This window comes from Parasteatoda tepidariorum, chromosome 8 (assembly GCF_982258835.1).
Source record: "Parasteatoda tepidariorum strain Cologne lab strain chromosome 8, Ptep-v5.0, whole genome shotgun sequence".
NCBI classification, from domain to species: domain Eukaryota; kingdom Metazoa; phylum Arthropoda; class Arachnida; order Araneae; family Theridiidae; genus Parasteatoda; species Parasteatoda tepidariorum.
The window spans coordinates 106,102,239-106,113,452 of NC_141762.1; the positions used below are offsets into that span (position 1 = coordinate 106,102,239).

Genomic DNA, 11,214 nt, shown 5'->3' on the forward strand with positions numbered 1-11,214 from the left:
AAATTTAAAGTGAGGTGAACTAGGCTGCAATCAAATAATGCAGAAGATAACGCACTGTCTTGGCTGACCGCCCTCTTATAACCCTAAACTTTGGCGATCAGCTGAAATGGGTGATTGCCAAACGAAATCTATCGCCAACTGCTTGGATGCCCGCTTTTTGAACGTGATTGAAAATGGCGAAAATGTTTGAGCTGGACGTACTCGGAATGATTAAGCAATGAAACGAATTCGCTAGGTAAGTCATATTTTTAATTGTAAATTTACTATATTATCTCCAATGTTCTTTCGAATGCTAAGAGCTGCACCATTTGCTCAATTAATTCAAAATGCCTTGGATATTTTTACTTGCTACCCATATATTGAACTACCTCACTACTGAAATCAGTTATTTTGCATCTATAGTTTCCTGTCATATCATAAACAAAATTATTTTTCAAAGCCATTTTCTAGATTTGATTGAGCTGGATTTTATATTTTGTCATCATGAAAATTTTATTTACAGGTAATTCTTATTAATTAAAGATTTATAATATAAGTGTATGTTTTAAAAGCATTATATTTTAAAAAATCATGAGATTTTGTTAATATTAAGAGATCATACTAAATTTCCTGAAAATGCAAAGATTTAGAATTTAAATTACATAGTTTGTTTTCCTTTATGTGTAAAATTTATGTATTTTTGAAAATCATAAACCAAAAGAAAAAATTTTCATTTATCAAAGTTTTTCCATGTTTCCAGAAATCTTTAGTTAGATTGTCTAAAATTAGCAACGCAGTTTAGTAATGAAATTTCTTAAATTTAAATGAGTTGATTTACGTTTATTTCAGAGACATAATACAAAGAGATTTTTTTTCTAGAAAATATATTAATTAAATTTTATTTTGATAGGAAGCTTTTGTATTGAATTTTCTTCATAACAGGGGAGAGTTCTTAAATCATATTCAAAATAGTTTTGTTTCAATTTTATTATAAACTTATGTTAAAAAGAAATTCTAAATATGAATCTGTAAAGAAACAGAAAAATTCTTATTTTGAATTTTAGATAATATTTATCATTTTCGTTCACAATTACTGCTCTTATTATTCTTTTAGATTGTCTAAACTATTACATAAATTATGAGCATGCATACTATAATCAAGAAATTTTAATCTATATGTATCACATTTATGTGCAAAACAATTTGTACACATAATTTAATTTTTATTTCAAATGCATTTAAAATTATTATATTTCTTTAGAATATAACTCATATTAACAAATTAATAACAATTTAAATTAACTTATTTAGATTTTAATTTGAAATTAAATTTTTCATTTACTACAAACTATTTATATTTTTTTCTATCTATAATTTTTATTTTCTCAAAATTCCAAGATTTTTTACAGTTAATGTTTAAGTCAAAAACTACTATGTAAACCAAACCTTGCTTATTTCTTCTGTACTTCTGTCCCCTTTACTCTTTTTACTAAGGGATTCCATGGTGACATATTTAACTGTTTTCTTAAATGTTTAACCTTATTGAGATATTGATGTTGTCGCAGATGAATGTATTAGCAAAGATGGCATTCATTAAAACTGACAGGGGGCAATATTCAGTCTGTGAAGAATGCATGACTAAGTTGCTAAAAAGAAAGTGTATGTATACACGACTTTATGTTTACTTATATATATGTTAACTAGATTCATGAAAACATTGTACTCTTGTCTTGACATTTAAGCCTGATCACCACAACTCAGCCCATTCAAACAAGAGAGAGTAGTCAAAGAACTGCATCAGACTTAGCACTTTGATGCTGTAAGGAAAAATATTCAGTAGAAAGTGTTTTTTTCCCTGATATTCTTCTTTGTACTACTTTACACAATGGAGAAAAATGTTTAGAGGCAATAGAATGTTATGAGTTAATTTAAGTACTAATTCTCACAACGGTTGTGGTTCTGCCCCTGAGGGACAGGGAAGATCGCTAAGAACATTGCCCCTGAATTATAAATACTCTTTCACTTTAAATATATTTGGTATATACAAAGTAACATTATACAAAACTAAGTAGAGAGATTACTGTAATAAAAATTTGTCTATTGCACAGAGATTCATCTAATTTTATTCTTTTTTTAGCTTAAATGACAGACAGATTAAGAGGAGCCAATACGAGTATTTCAGTTAGTATCAGTAGTTAGTACTATTGCTACTAGTATAATGCTTTTTATTTTGATTATTCAACTAATTGTATATTAACTGTGGCATTTTAAGTGTTTTAGTTTTTTTTCTTCAACTATATTGTTGTAGTATTCTGTTTGCAAATTAAAATTTTAATAAAATAATAAAAGTCAAAATAAATATCTTTTAATGTTTATCAGTATTTGTCTTTAATCAAATGTAGGTTAAGAAAAAGTCAATGTTTTGCTGGTTATTATCTTCCTCTATTATTATTAAACAATAAATTTATTAATATATTTTTTATTTTAATTATTTTAAAAATTATTTATTCTATTTGCTTTATCAATTTTAGAAATTTATTATTTTAGCATTCAATCTCTAAAAATGGTGAAAGATTTTAAAAGTATTTAAATCTTACCTCTTAATAAATGAATTATCATGCATAAGTATTCAACATGGTTGATTTTTACTTATAAAACTTTCAAAGTAATGTAAGGTCTCTTTTTTCTCCCTAAATGACATATGGGCTAAAGAAGAAAACAGAAAAAAAAGCAATGAAAAGTTTATAAACTTTTATTATTAAACCATATTTTTGTTAATATTGGTTTGATGCTGTGGTTATTTTTTAAAGATTTGTATTTTCCCCTTTAAGGTTAACATAGTTCTTGTATCAGAAAGTTAGTTGTTTATGTTATTTTTTTAAAAATTTCTTATTTCAGCCATCAGTCTGTTACTGTCTGATCGGAAAAACCAGAATTAAGTTTGCAAGTTGTGTGGTATAAGAGACAGTCTAAAAGAAATATGAGGTTTGTTTTTTAATATTTGATTCTATTTAAATTTTACTTGCTGATTTAGTAGTATTAGCATAATTCATAACACAAATATTTATCATGTTTTCAAATAAACTACAGTTACATAGTTTGGGCATAGTTATCCAGTAGCACAGTTTATTACTAGCAGTTTAGATGTAGAAACCATTATTTCTTTCTCTTGAATCTAAAATTCCAGACATAGTAATTGTATAATGACTAATGATAAAGTTACAGCTATTTCATTCAATACAATTTCACATTTGCTATGTAAATGGCACACTCACAGGACCAGGCAAAGATTAACTTCAGTTGTTTATACAAAGCGCAAAATTGTTGTTCTGCTGTTAATCTCTTATTTTGTAAAAAATTATTGCCCACCACATTTCTACAACTAGTCTCTTTGGTAGGCAGTGCACCCGCCAACCAAGCAGTTGGCTGTAAGGTCGTTTATGTCATATGTAAAGAAAATAATTTTTTTTAAAAAATCTGTGCTATGAGTAACTATTAAATGTTGTGATGTTATGTCCTATGGTTGCCTTTTTCTTAATGCTGTTAGTATTTATGTCTAAACTCTGATGGGTTCTGCAATAGAAATATGAAATAAGGTTTAACAGACACTACCCCTCTCTTTTAGACGTAAGTAACCTGACTAAATTGGAAACCAGCAAAAGAATTGAAAGTCTGAAACCGAGCAACAAACCTGTCATAACAATAATTTATTTAATTTTAGCAATTTAACTCTCATTGACTAAAACCCATAATAACTGTAATACATCTGAATGCTAAAAGATTGAATTGAGAGAATTAGTTCAACCTCATGACAAGTTAGACATATATGGTGGAAGTGGGCCAATTTTTTATTGTTAATAATGGGGGCTTGGTCAACTAGCAAAGCACTAGAGAGATTGTCTAATTGTAGATGTGTGCTCCAATGTTCCGTTGACTGCGTCAACATGAGTGAGCCTGTGAATGTTTTTTTTTTTTTTATATATATATATGTAATTGCATGTGTGCATGCTTAACACTTTTCCAGTAATTAAAAATATCTTAAAATGTATACTTTTGTGTTGAATGTCACTCTGTTACTCAAGTTGATTCAAGGTAATGTATGCAATCCTTTATAGATTTACATTTTAAAAAGCTGTGCTTTTAGTTATATACTTAACCATTGATTGAAATCTTTACAAGGTATCTTAATTGCAATACTTATTAGAAGCAACTTGTTCTCTTCTAGCTTTTGCCTGGATTATATATGGAATTATTCTTTACTTATTTAATATAGTTTGTTTTTAATCTAAAAATTTAATTAGTATTCAGATTGCAGCTTGTTCTTCTACTGATGATCCATATTTGTCCCGGGGAATAGTCTCACAGCATTGTCTGCTTAAAGCTTTTCTGTGAGATATGTTTACCAGGACCATGTTTCTACAATGGTTTATGCAGATTTTCATTTACTTTGAAGAATATCTTTGTGCCATAACATGATAACATTTCAGTCATTGATTTTGCAATATGTAATAAATATAATTGTATATTTTTTAAATTCATAAAAAATAATTATGCTCTTTATTGTTTGGCATGGTTTTCAGATATTAATATAATTGAAGTCTTAGATTAAATTCTGACCCACTGCAGAATTTTAAGGTAACATGATTTCTATTTTTTTTTTATCAAGAAAAATGCTTCTATTTTACAGCTGGTTAACCAGACGATAGTTATAAAGAAGACTTTTAGCTGCTCCTTTCCTCAGGATGTTGCCACTAGTAGTGGGCATAGACCTTATATGATGGCACCAGCAAGCACCTTCATAGAGTCAAGCTGGCTACCAATACTCTTGTCCAAATACTCTGGCTACCAATACTCAGATCCAAATTTATAAATTTTTTTTCTTCCTATTTTGTACTTTATACATATGCTTATCTCTTAATTACCACTTAAACATAGCTGCCAACTCTACTGGATTAGGCCAGTTTCTCCTGGTTTACTGGTTTCATTAAAATTTCTCCTGGTTTTTGTACATTTTAGAAAATTCCTTAATATTGAGGAAATTTCCTAAAAAAAATCCTTATTGAAATAGAATTTTTGTGCAGATTATTGCTTGAATATTTAAATAAGTATTAATAATTCATAATGATGCAAGCCTCATTTATAAAAAATAGTTCAACACTTCTTTTTTGTTCAAAAATGTTCAGGTTATTTTTATTCAGAACTCTCTTTTTAATTTAATTAAAAAAATATTTTAACTATCTTTGATGAATTAAATGCCTATTACTATTCAAAATTCTGAGTAAACATCTACTGGATTTTTTCCTATCAGTGTTGGCAGCTATGCTTAGAAAATAAATAAATAAAAAGGTTAAAATAAAGATTATCAAAAGAAAAAGTAACTCATTTATTTATCATTTCTTGAAGATACATATTAAGAGAAATACACTATTTTATAGAATATCTATTCTAGGTATTTAATTAACTTTATATACAAGCTATTCATTTATTTATCATTTCTACTATATCACTACAACTGTTTCAGTTTAAATGATTCTCAAGTTAGAATTTAATGCTACTACATTTAATTAAAAACTTCTTAAATTTAGAAAATACGTCCTAAAGTATGTTAGTAGAAAGCATTGACCAATAGAAGCTAGCACTTGACTTGAAGAAAAGCCGGAGTTACGGGAAAATTTTAATTAAGGAGCTCAAGGATTTTGTATAACTTTGATGATTGTTCTGTCTCTAAAAATTAAATATTGTGCCCTCTTTCCCTGTCTAAGACCTGTATTAGTATTTATCCTTCCTCACGGCAACGACGTTAAATATATATAAAAGAATGCATTAACATGAGACATCAAAAAAAGCAAAATATACTATAAGAAAGAGCCAGAACAGATTTAAAAAGTTATTAAAACTGTTAGCTCAAAAGGCATAATATAAAATTTATTATTTAATTCAGTCATAAAAATATTATACAGTCGTATAAACTTGAAATATAATATTCTGTTATTCTTTAAAAACATTCTAATTTATAAAATTTCAAACACAAACAAGAAAAAAAATAATAAGATTTTTTTTTGAAAGTGACTGACTTAATTTTAACTGTTAGTTCTTAAGATGACTTTTAATGATGTGCGAGACATTCCGAAGATTAATACTTCTCGGAAATATTTTTTCAATGCCCACCACTTCGGGCAACATATGTCCTCATGGCACGTAGCAGGCATTATTGTTAATTTCTGTTCTGTTGGTCCTATTAAGGTGGATCAGCGTCATGCTAAAAGCGCAGATAAATTACATCTTAGAAGAAAGAATACAGTTTTCCACTTGATTAAAAAAACAAAGCACTATTAATTCAGGTTATAAAGTAGCAGTAACCATGTAATATTAAGCAAATACAAATAATTCATATAATGAGAATTAAACGGTTTAACTCTATTTAAGTTGATTTAAAATGAGGTCCAGAATCCCCTAAAACAGTATTTGGCCTCTAAATGCTTTTAATCAAAACGTAAAGAAATAGAATATAAATGCCCTTTTAACACAAAAAAGACATAGTCTTACAGTAATAATATTTTACGAAATCAGACACAAAAATTCACTTTCTCTGAGTGAATCTACTTTTTTACGCGTGTGGATTTCTGACCCCCAAGATATTATGGATAGCCGGAACGAAGGAAATATGGTTCTAATAGTTTGAACAGAAGAGAGTTCCAAAACTTGAATCCCTTAATATTAATTTTACTTTTTGTGTATTTTACTAAGCCTGGAATACTTTTTAATCGAATTGAAAAAAAATTTTGTTCACAATTGTCAAATTCGGTTATTCAAATATAAATCCACACAAAATATATCGTTTAATAAATAATCATTAGTTTTTTTATTTAATATTAGTCGGAAAAATTTTGCATTGTATACAATGACAATCATTTAAGAGAATGCAATTTTAAATAACAATTTTAAATAAAAAATCAGTGAAATCGGTCAATTAGTGAAAGTTCTACCTTGCTATTCAATTTTTTGACTCTTATTAAATAAAATAATTACCATTTATTATAAGTTATGTTTTGCATAGAATTCTTTTTAGATAAACGAATTTTATAACTGAGCGCAAAAATATTTCAAATTCCTATAAAGGTTTTAGGGATATGGTGAAGTAATCAAAAAGTAGAATTAACATTAATTGCTCAAAACTTTGGACTGCTCTCCTAACAAAACTAGGTATTGGGTTATTGCATCCCAGAATTACAACTTACTGCTGTGCTTCGTCTTTCGTTGGCGATATACCAACTTTCCAGAAAAACTTTGGTTATATAGCAGAAAAACGAGTTCGCAGATAAATGAGAACGATTAAGTGTAATCTTGGTCATATTTTCATAATTTATTCATTTTGTACACGAAACTAGCGTTAAGGTAATAGTTTAAAAACATAGGAGGTAGCCGCAATCTGGAAAATACGGTCCCCATAGTTTGGACAGAATTTCACTTTTTGAGTTTTAGTCATATTTTTAAAACTAATTGCTCTCACTTATACCCAGTTACCCAAAGATTATTTAATGCAAAAAATAATTTTTAATGAATATTTATTATTTTATTTAATTGCGGGTTAAAAAATCTTAAATTATGAGGTATAACTTTTTTAATACCATATTAATCTACTTATTTTTCTATTTCAAAATGTAAAGTTCCAAGAGTTTTTATATGGTAGCAGCCCAGAAAAATTTTAATTAATTATTTTTAAAAAAATAATTTGGTGACAATGAAGACGTATTTAAATGGGACGATTAATATTTAAAAGTGGTTAACTTAGAAACTTGACTTACGCGCGCAAAGAGCAAAATTTCATTCACATTTTTTTCGCGAATAACCGATTGCTATTCCTTTTCTTTTTTAATTATAAAATAGGGTGTTTCCTTTTCAGTCGTCTAAAAATTTATTCGTAATTTAATAAAGAGATTTGAATAAAACATTTTATTGAAAAAAAGCATTTTTTTCAACAAATGTTGAGTTTTATAAAAGCATGTTTCTGATAGAATGTAATTATACATCAGCTCTTTTTAATTTTATTTTTTAGTTTGTTCTTTCAATAATTGATACAATTTTAATAATATACAAAGGTAGGCATAGATTTGGAATAATATGTGTATCGATTTCTTCACTATATATTTTATAATTATTAATGCTAATATGTAGTCAACATTTTTAAATATCTTAAAATTTCTCAACATCTCATATATCGTCTTAATCTCAGAATAAATTAGTTACTGTCCACGCGTGTTTCGCAGAATTTTTTTTTTAATTTTTAATTTTGAAAATGTGAAGTTTTGTGGTATTTAGCTCATTTATGTTATACAATATTTGTTTAGTTCAAAATGCTTAAGAGGGATCACTGACTAATTGATCGAAAAGTTAAATTATTAATTCAACTCAGTAAAACTTAAAAGAGTTATCTACCACATACGCATTTAGTTTCAGATAATTTATTTTATTAAGCATTTTTATCTTATATAAGTCGGTAGGAAGAATATTTCCTACCAACAGCATTAATTTTTAAATATTTTTGATAAGCTATTTATTCACTGATTATTTCTGGGGCTATCTTCTAATAATTTCAGAAAAGAAAAAAAACCAAAGGGATTTGTTTACATAAATGCTGGAAGTAGTTAAGGGTAGTGGTAGGCTGGCAAGAATGGAGGCCAAATCCGGGGAAATATTTTGTCTAGTGCGTAAAGTGCTCCTTCAATTCATTACTTTTAATTAAGTTTATTCTCTAGTTACAAACAGAATTTATAAATCCGGTTATTTATAAGCGCAGAATAATCAATTCTTTACTACAAGTAAAATTTTACAATCCATCAAAGGTTTTAAAAATCAAATTAGATTTAGGCTCCATGAACTTTTATTTTACAAGTAAATCTCAAATATAGTTTAACATAAAATTACTGAAAAAAGAAGGATCTTTTAAACAGTTAATAATGCAAATAGTTTTGAGAAACTAATTTTTTTTTTACAACAATGTATAAAAAAATTTAAAAATAAAATCAGATGCTGATTACAACTTTATACACTTATGTAATAAGGAATTTATATTGAATTATACGCCTCTCAATCATGAACTTTCAACTTAAAAACACAATTTATTAACCTCATATACCATTTTCTTGCTGTATAATAAGATACATTCAACACCTAACTAATTTCTGATAGATTTTTCCATTTTCATAAAGTGCCACTAATTTTCCTTTTAGAATGTCGGAGCAGTGGAACATTATTTTCTCTACTGTAACAATTAAAATTAGTTAAACTCTAATTAAAATTAGCAAATCTTTAATCAATCTACAACTGCAAAATTCAAAGAAAAACTCCAAGTAAAATTTACTCTGCAATTTACTAGAGCCCTCAGAGCGTAGACGTCAATTTTTGGCGAATTTTAATTTCTTCAAAGATGTGAAACTCTTTTGTTTTTTTAAAATCTGAACTTTCATTTAGAAAAATTAAGTTTTTATGCTTGCAGCAAACATCTGTATTTTAATATTTTGACAGGACTTATAATGTCCTTAATAAAGTCAGAAAACTGTGGCATTTGTGTCGTAATTATAAAGTTATCATTAAATTTAAAATTTTGAAAAACCACACATTTCGTTACCACGAATTTACAAGCGTTTGAAATTAAATATTGAATGCTGTGGTGAATATAAACATAATAAAATACATCTTCTTAGTTTTGCTGCCATATTTTTAACTTCTTAAGGACCTTATGAACTCTACTTAAAATGAGGTTATCGTATCGGATGTCGGTGGTGATGGTAAGCTTGTAAATAATAAGTTTGTAAATAAAAGAATAAAACAAAGAAACTTTAGCTGCGATATTTGGTAATAAATAAGTAACTGATCGCAATCAAAGAGCTTAGTGGTAGGTACTTTATTTACGTCGCACTAGAGCTGCACAATGGACTATTGGCAACGGTCTGGAAAACATCCCTGAGGAAGTCAGGTGGTCACCCACCCGCTTACTGACCACAGCCAATGATGCTTGACTTCTGAGTTCTACTGGGAACCGTGTCTTTACGATCAGTCCAAGGCCGGATTAACCATTATACAAACTAAGCATGTGCGTAGGGCACCACAAAGCTTAACTAAATGTTCGCAATACACAATTTTTTTTCGAAACATTGCTTATAAATTTATTATTTTGAGCTTCCATTTTAAGAGTAGGGTTTCAATCATTTTTCTAGTTAACAAGCATTTCTAAGTGCGAATTTTTTCACAACAAAAGAAAAAAAAACGAAGGATGTTATATATAAAAAATTCTTGTTCTTATAATGAAATTAGGTAGTGAATTCCTATGCGATAATATCTCTATCTACTTATCGATTATAGTGATTTTATAGCATACTGCTACGATTTATGTTTACAGAATATTTTCCGCAGTTGTAGCAAAGTCAATACTTCAGCAATTTGATTTTTTTTGGTAAAAAAATTTGATTTGAAAAAAATGTTTAAAAAATTTCAATGCAATAATTTGATGATGTAAAAAATATGATTTTTGATGTGAAACGAAAAAAAAAAAAACTGTGTTATGCATGTTTGCAGTTTTTATACTTTTTTGCAGTTTTTACACTTTTTTTTATGTTTTTATGTGTTGGACATTTTTATAAAAATATTTGCTTATACTGTATTTTTAATTAATATTCTCATTGCAACTGGAAAAAGTAATCGGTAAATTACGTAAAGGTTGTGTTGGCGCCCATTGATTTCAAAATTTTACGTTAAATTTTTTTTTCATTAACTAAAGGAATAAAAGGGAGCTGTGTTTAAGAATCATTTTTCGAAATTTTTTTGTGAATTATAATTTGCACAATATGACCACACAAATACGATTTTTTTTTATCTATATATATCAAATATTGAAATTGGATTTTAAGATTTAAAATGTATACTTTGTAGTATGAATGCAAGCTAGTTTTTTAATGAAGAAAAGAATAACAAGTCCCATAGTCCTTAGAGTCTTGCAAAAATGTAAAAATACAAATGTTATAAAAGTTGAGCACAAAAGATGTATAAATTCACACTATGAACCGGATGTTCGTCGACGGTGAAAAATACGTTAAAAAGAGCACCCATTAAAATTAATTTAATTTTAAAATCAAATGCAAGAAATAAGTAGCGATAAAATCAAATTTTCAATCATAGAATTGAGTATATTTTGTACATCTGATAACGAACTTTGTTAAAATTATAATTAGGAAATAA

At 27.5% G+C, this 11,214-nt stretch overlaps 1 long non-coding RNA gene across 1 annotated transcript; it reads left to right on the forward strand.

Annotated features, from left to right (window-relative positions):
- The first annotated feature begins 56 nt into the window (after positions 1 to 56).
- On the forward strand, positions 57 to 5,343 carry LOC147806638 (uncharacterized). The gene is made up of 3 exons (XR_015436063.1): positions 57 to 235; positions 2,878 to 2,964; positions 4,667 to 5,343. It is a non-coding gene; the product is annotated as an uncharacterized LOC147806638 (long non-coding RNA).
- The last annotated feature ends 5,871 nt before the right edge of the window (positions 5,344 to 11,214 follow it).